Genomic DNA, 7,802 nt, shown 5'->3' on the forward strand with positions numbered 1-7,802 from the left:
AGCCAGCTCCAACAGAACTCACACAGATCTCAAAGAATGACATGTTTTGCTTTCTTGAAAAGTACAACTCCCCCCACCCCCAAAGCAGGCTTGCCAATGCAAACTGTTGTCACTATATCATTTAAAGAAACAGGATCATTTTGCTTTTACATCGTCTTTTACGTTGCTCAATATTGGCAAAACTGCAAAGAGATGGCAGACATGGAGGAAATACTAGATTTGTCTGCTTTCAGTTGCAAAAGCACTTGGAGGCACTAAAACAAAAAGTCATTAAACGAGTCATCACAAAATCACAGCAGGAGTCTGGTAATGCCACTTACAGTATCTCATTAAGCTATGCATCTACAGGAAAAAAAACTGACAAACAAAGAGCATAATCCAAGGCACATTAACTGGGCTGATAATTCAATGAACTCTCATTTGGCAGCCATCTTGCCCTTATGATGGTCTTTTTTTCAGCTGCAGCAGAAGATCACAGACCCCTCGTGAAGTTCCTCCCTTTTTCTCTCTCTCTCTCTCTCTTTCTCTTTCTCTCTCTCTCTTTTTCTCACACACATAGTCTTCCTCTCGATCCCTCTCTCTCTCTTTCCCGCGCTCTCTAAAACAACAAAACATCCACCATTAGACAACGGGGTACCAGCGTAATTAGAAAATGACTTCCTTTGCAATCCGAGCTAAGTAGTTTACACACTGTAATTACAGGGACAAAATCATCTTTTCATCATTTCACTGATTGAGCTCATCAACCCAGTGGGATCCCAGGACTGTGCTCAGGCAACATCTGGGCTAAGAGAATTAGCTTTTAGTTTAGCAGGCCTTACACAGTGGCAAGCAGCGCAGCATGAACACCGGACATGGCCGTGGCACACTTCTCTAATTGAGACGGGGTTTTTTTTTGGAGAGGGATTGTGTATCACATCGGGTCTCATCAAACAGCCCTCGTTTTCCAGAGCATTCACTCATTTTAATACAATAGGACCCAATTCAAGAGGAGACCAAAGTCACTGCGCACTACCGATCTCTATTTCCCACACTTCCAAAAATGCCATATCAAACTTGTACTCCCCCCCCATAGCGCGCTCCTGTACTTGTGAATTGAAGCATTGAAGATTGACCTTGGTGCACAACAGCACGCCTTTTCATGGGGCGCTCTGTTTACTCTAATTCTCTGTGTGCCCTGAGCCTTGACTTTCTAACAAACACATGTGGTCGTGGAGTTGAAGGTGAAGTGCTTTGGTTTCTCCTCTGTCCTGTGGAAGGGCTCTGGCTCCGTGTGTTGGCAACAGAGGCAAGTGTTTAATGTGGCAGCTGTTAGCCTCGTGGATTTTCACTAATCACTCTCTCCTGATTACTCTGATGAGTGTATGATGCTCTTAAATAATCAACCCGCAATGAAAAAAAAGAAGAAAAATAATTATCATCATCTCCCTAAGTAGTGCAGCTGCACCCGCCTGCAATAATTACAACTAGAACAGGGCGCCTTCTTTCGTCACTTACAACCACTTATTATTAAAGATAACGCTAATTGGTGCAGTGGTGGGCGACAATTCTTCATGGGGTTCATCATAAAAAGCCAAACCCTGAAACTTATGGCACATTAGAGGTCTTAAAGCCAAGGTAAGGTATTAAACATTGCATGCTGAGACATGCCGATAATCTGAGCCAGGGGAGTAGTAGACGTCCTATCAGTAACCCTTGGTCGAACCCCCTGCCTTGCCCTCGCTCCACCCTTCCCCCACTCCTGGTATCAGCCTGGCAGACACAATTAACATTTTCATAAAAACAATTCCCTGCCTCCAATAGTCCAATGTAATTTGTTTTCCATCTCTGTTCATTAATCATTGTTTAAATCGGTGAGCCATCCCCTCCACTCTGCCATCTGCACTCAGCTGTGTTACAGATATGACACCTTCCCCCTTAATGGGAGCTGACAGCCAAGAGAGGAGGCCTGTGGAAAATAGCTTCCTGCATGTGCACTTCCACCTCACATACTGCCAGCAGGTGAGAGAGGGGTATTTAATGGGTTTTGATTAATCTCCAAGGCAAACAACATTACACTACAATATCATACAGCATGCAACACAGCACATACACATGCAACACAGCAGTATAAAAAGTGTAAAAAAAAAAAAAACAATACAATAACTACAACTAAAACTCATGCAGATAGTCTTTATAACAATGGCGATGCATTCCACATTTTGTCGAAGTTGTCGACTTTTTTTTTTCTTCTCCTCTAGTTAAATTAGTGCAGTGTTCCTACAATATGCTATTGTTTTCCTGGAATTGGGAGCAAGGTTATTAATTATTCACTGTTGTGTTCTCATATGAGGGGGCTATGCTTTTCACTGTATTGCCTCATAGCTCAAATACTTAGGGCCATGGTACTCGGGCAAATTTCATGAGGCAACATCACAGAGATATTATAATCACAAGGCAGACACTTAGGAGATTAAAAGTTTCCTGAAGAGTTTTCAATGATTGAAAAGGTTCCGATTTTTCTCTGATAAGGCTTCAAAGTTCCAGAATTTCTGCGACAAATCAAATAACTTTTGCCCCCCTCCCCCCTCACTTTCAAGGGATGTTAAGCCTAAATCTAGGTTAGCTTAGGCATTTTTTGGGGGGAGGAAATCCTTCTCAATGTGGTTGGTAAAGAGGGTGCCAAAAAGTTCATCTGGCCTGTTGATTTCAGCATGGATTAGAGATATTCAAATCATGAGCCTCATGTTCAAACAAGTGCCTCTATCAGAGGAGAAAGTTGCCAAGCAGAGCTTTGTCATGTAAGCTGCATGAATTTACTTCAGCATAATGAGAAAGCGGCTGTGGCGCTACATTTAATACAGTTTCATCCACTCACCCTCCCTCACTCTCTAATTTCCTCTCAGTTATGATGATAATCATTTCAGATACCCCTCCAGCCGCCATACAGGCTGCAGTTTAAAAAAGAAAAAGAAAAATATGGTGTCACCTGAACATACACAGGCCCCAATCTTTCATCCGGAACTGTGTCACGGCGGCGCACACATGGTCCCAGTTACAAAACGCTTCAGACAAACGCCCCAACTCTTTTTGGGGTGTTTCTAACAAGGACAGCAGCAGCAGCAGCAGCAGCAGTAAATGATGTGTATATTCAAAGCTGAATATTTCATGTTGATTGATCGAACTGACTGCCACCCACCTGCTCCTCCTCCTGTCCCACCGGAGCTGGCATGAGGAGAATTCAGTAATTGAGGAGAGCAGAGCATGGTCTCTCTTTGCTCACATATGACAGATGGGGCATCATCGCTTCAAAGGAGAGCATTTGGAAACAGGAGGAAGAAGGGGGGCAGAGGGTGAGGATGGCTTTGAAAGTAGCGGTGCTACTTTGTGCAGGTGACAGTAAAAAAAAAAAAGAAGAAAGAAGAAGAAAAAAGGTTTATTTTATCTAAAGCATGGCTACTTCAAAAAAAAAAAAAAAAAATGTTACAACTGTAAAATGTGTTGCTTTAAAAACCTGTGAATTGTGAAATAAGTTTTTAGGAAAACTGTACATTGCAGTGTGCAGACACCTTGCATTATTATTCTCAGTCTCACACAACTTCATTGGCCCATTATTTTGTATGAGGTCTGGCGTGTCTGGTACTTTGTTTGTTTGTTTTATTTTGGGATATGGTTCTTAATTGTATGAGACATTAATATGACATTAAAAACAAACGTTATGATGACTTAATATAATATAAAAAAAAAAAAAAGGTCGTATTAAAAACATGATATGGATCAGGATCACGGTCTACTGTACACACAACATAGGCTATGTAACCTACAAAGGAACACCCAGGAAACACATTTGCTGATTTCATTCTCTTCTTCAATTATTTTTTTCCGGTAACGTATCGAATGGAATTCCATAGTCGCCTTTTAGCCTTCGTCATGACTTACTTTTTAACCCCCACCCCACCCCCCTCCAGCTCTGGGGAACGCGTGTCTATCAGAATCCGACACATCAGAAACTTAAACTCACTCACTTTTTTTCACAAATACCCCGAGTAAATCTGAATCGGTGATGTCTCTTACCTGGCCGATGCGAGGAGGCGTGGAGGACCCGAGGTGACAGCTGGAGTTCAGCGGAGAGTGATGGTGAACTGAATGACTGACTGCTGGCTGACTGACTGACTGACTGTACGCTTCACACGCTTTATCATAAACGCCCAGCACATAGTCGGACCCAGATCCCCCCCATTGAACTGTACGCCTCCTCTCTCTCTCTCAAAAACAACAACAACAAAAAAAGCAATCTATAAACGCTCTCACCAGACGACGTCAGCGGTGCGCTCTGCTCCGTAGTATTTCCAGTTGAAGAAAGAGGTAATGAAATCTTATCAAAAATTACTCGGGATACTTCGAAATGTCCCGAAGCCGTATGTCTCCCTCATCTGGCCGCTGGTGTGTAAGTGTAACACGCTGGCACCGTGCGTAAAATGCGCTGTCTCCAGGACTCAGACCTCATCCATCCTTTTTCCGAGATGCGTGCATTTGAAGGTATCACGTGGTATTACGCATGTCTAATTTGTTACGGCGATTACCTGCAAGAGTAGTACTTTTATGTTTTCTGAAAACTTCTGTGAAAGCATGATGGATTCGCATATAATGATGGCATGATTTTGTTTCTCTTTATAGACACAAATATGCAGATTCTTTTTTTTACACAGACTGATCCTCTGTGTTGTGTATTGGGCAGCATATTGCTTTATGTATCCAAACTGTTTGTTGGCATACTGTGTAAAGGAAGAAAGGATGACTAAACCTCAGTGATTCAGCATTTTACTTTAATTTAAACTTAGGTTTGTAAGCAGTCCAGCTATGTTGAAACGGAGGGAGTGGTGGTCTTATGGTTAAAGAAGCGAGCTTGTAACCTGGAGGTTGCTGGTTCAATCCCCAGACTGACAACATAAAAAAATCTGGGTGTGGAAAGTGAAAGAGCTAGTGCTTGTCCCTCCCTCATTACCACCACTGAGGTGCCCTTGAGCAAGGCCCTTAACCCCAACCACTCCAGTGGAGCTGAAACTTCCAGGTATGAATGTGGAACTGTGTGAATGTGACAGGTCGTCATTGCAAAATGAGAATTTGTTCTCAATCAACTTACCTGGATAAATAAAGGTTTAAAAAAATATATATATTATTTCACGTAGTGGTGTAGTCTAATGTATTGGAGTGGGCATACTGTACTGTATATAAATATATTGGCCTCTATATATATATATATATATATATATATATATACATATATATATATATATATATACATATATATATATATATGTATATATATGGGCCAGAATCTGCCTTTTGGGGGGGGGGCATATCATAGTGGGGGGTCTGGGTGTCCACCCCCAGGATTATTTTGAGCGTCAAAGACTTCATTTCCTGCATTCGGATACACTTTTATGCACCAATTTACAGTGGAAATACCTTTATTTAGTCTATGCGAAGAAGAAAAACACAGATGACAATATATCAAAAATAGACTAGAAAGTATGTTGTTGCGTGTCATTGGGCATTTTTAAGTGGGTACATGGAAATCCTGGAGCTTTCTTAGTGGGTATACTGCGTATACCTGCATATCACGTAGACTACACCAATGATTTCACAATTTCCTCAATTAATCAATTAATTGTTTCCTTCATAAAACATCAGAACAAAATGGTGGGAAAAAAGCCAATCACACATTCCCAGAGCCCAAGGTGATGTCTTCAGATTGGCAGCACATCCTCACTTTTAAAGGTCCCATGGCATGAAAATTTTACTTTATGAGTTTTTTTTAACTCTAATGTGAGTTCCCCCAGCCTGCCTATGTTCCCCCAGTGGCTAGAAATGGCGATAGGTGTAAACCGAGCCCTGAGTATCCTGCTCTGACTTTGAGAAAATGAAAGCTCAGATGGGCCGATCTGGAATCTTCCCCTTATGACATCATAAGGGGAAAGGTTACCTCCCCTTTTTCTGCTTTGCCCACCCAGAGAATTTGGCCCACCCATGAGAAAGAGAGAGACATCATGGCTTGCAAACAAGCGAAGCATGGCAGTTGGGCAAGGCTACTCTTTTCCAAAGACACACTAAACCTAAGAAGGACCATAAACAAAAATCAAAGTGATTTTTTGAATTGTTTTGAGATGAACTCTGAAAGACATTGAGGGGAATCTGAGGATGGAAACAGCAGAATCAAAGTGACAGGTAGCTGCCGAGCTGTCACATCACCGTGGGTCACCTGAACATTTGCTTCTCTCCTGGGATTTCAACCAGTTCCTCTTATAGGCCGTGAGTGTAAATGATGTAAGTATGAGACACTTTGTGGCTGGGTCTTTAATAGCGTACGTTCCAATAGCAGTGAAGCAGATATGCTGGTTTAATCCATTCCTCTGACATTTGGAGCTAAGTGCAACTCTTCCTCTCCCCCTCTCAGGCCCAAGCACCTGTCTGGACAACAATACCTGCTTGAATCCTTCATCGCACAACTCTTAAAAATCCCTCTTAATCCCTAAAATGTAGATCTTGTGTGTGTGTGTGTGTGTGTGTGTGTGTGTGTGTGTGTGTGTGTGTTCCAGCCCATTACATAGTTTGTATGCTAGATTTCTTTGTAATGTAGTTCCACTATGTTCCAGCATATACCTTCACAGCTTAACCTACATTAAACCATTGATCCGTGTCTTACCAATACAAATCTAGTGTGTTAAGCGTTGCCTAATCTGTCTCATGCTACCTGGATTTTCATATTGGAGAAATAATCCTGATGAAGCGGAGGGGGGTAGAGTCACCTCAGGACCTGCTTAAAAGCTTCTTATCAGAGACCTGCATTCCCACCAGTTAACTATAAAGGGGAGTGATAGCCTTTCAACTCACAAGCCACAGCTTTAATTAAAGCTGCTTGTGGGGGAGATGAAGTACAGTGGTGTGCATGAGTTGCCCCAAAAATTACATCAAACAACACAGCTCGGTCCAGAGCGATTTTTAAGTTCACTAAAGAAGAAGAAGAAAAAAATCCCCTGCTTTAAAACTTATTAATCTCCTAAAAACTCCAAACATACACAGAACAAACCAAACTGTCAGCGGCCAGGAACAATGAATCATTAGTTTGGCTATATACACATTAAAATAAAAACCACCCAAGTCATCTTTGAGGGAATAAAAAAATATATAATAATATATATATATATATATATACTTCCCACTATAATGAATTAGTGTTTAACGTGTGTAGATTTAAATAAATCTACATAAGAGTCATACCAATACCAGTAATATCATATAACCTCAAAGTAATAAACAACAATAAACAAGTACATTTATACAAGTAAAATACAATTTGAAGGTACGTATGCTTTACTATATTGTACTTTATTTCTATTTCTGCTGCTTTCTACGTTTTACTCCACTACATTTATTTGGCAGCTATAGTTACTTTTCAGATTAGGATTTTATAAGAAAAATATACATACGTTTTTAAAATACAGCACATTGTTAAAGTTAAACCGGTGCTTTCCAACCTTTTTGGCTTAAGAACCCCTTGTTATGTTATGTTTCAGACGTCTATGAGTCGGCAGCAGTTCCACCAAAGAAACATTTCCCCACTTCGCACGTGGTTTTATTTAACTGTTTAATGTGTAAAGAGGTGAAAATATTTTTGTTTTTAAAAATAACAAAAAGGCAAAGATTATATTATATTTTTATTATTAATCATCTCACATATAAGCTTATAAACTTAGCACATAAAGTAAGGAAATACCAGCATTTGTCGCAAGTCAGCCAACGTGGTTGATTTGGTCACTCTG

The 7,802-nt window shown here is 40.8% G+C and overlaps 1 protein-coding gene across 3 annotated transcripts in view; it reads right to left on the minus strand.

The window, feature by feature from the left end:
- The window catches only part of LOC144522500 (zinc finger protein 536-like), a 24,006-nt gene extending 19,592 nt beyond the window's left edge, over positions 1-4,414 (minus strand). For 2 of the 3 annotated variants that reach the window (XM_078257615.1, XM_078257617.1), the window contains exon 1: positions 4,054-4,284. The gene's annotated coding sequence lies outside the window, so the exon portion shown is untranslated. The other variant, XM_078257616.1, reaches the window with a different exon arrangement.
- Positions 4,415-7,802: the final 3,388 nt, after the last annotated feature.

This window comes from Sander vitreus, chromosome 8 (genome assembly GCF_031162955.1).
Source record: "Sander vitreus isolate 19-12246 chromosome 8, sanVit1, whole genome shotgun sequence".
Taxonomy (NCBI): Eukaryota; Metazoa; Chordata; class Actinopteri; order Perciformes; family Percidae; genus Sander; species Sander vitreus.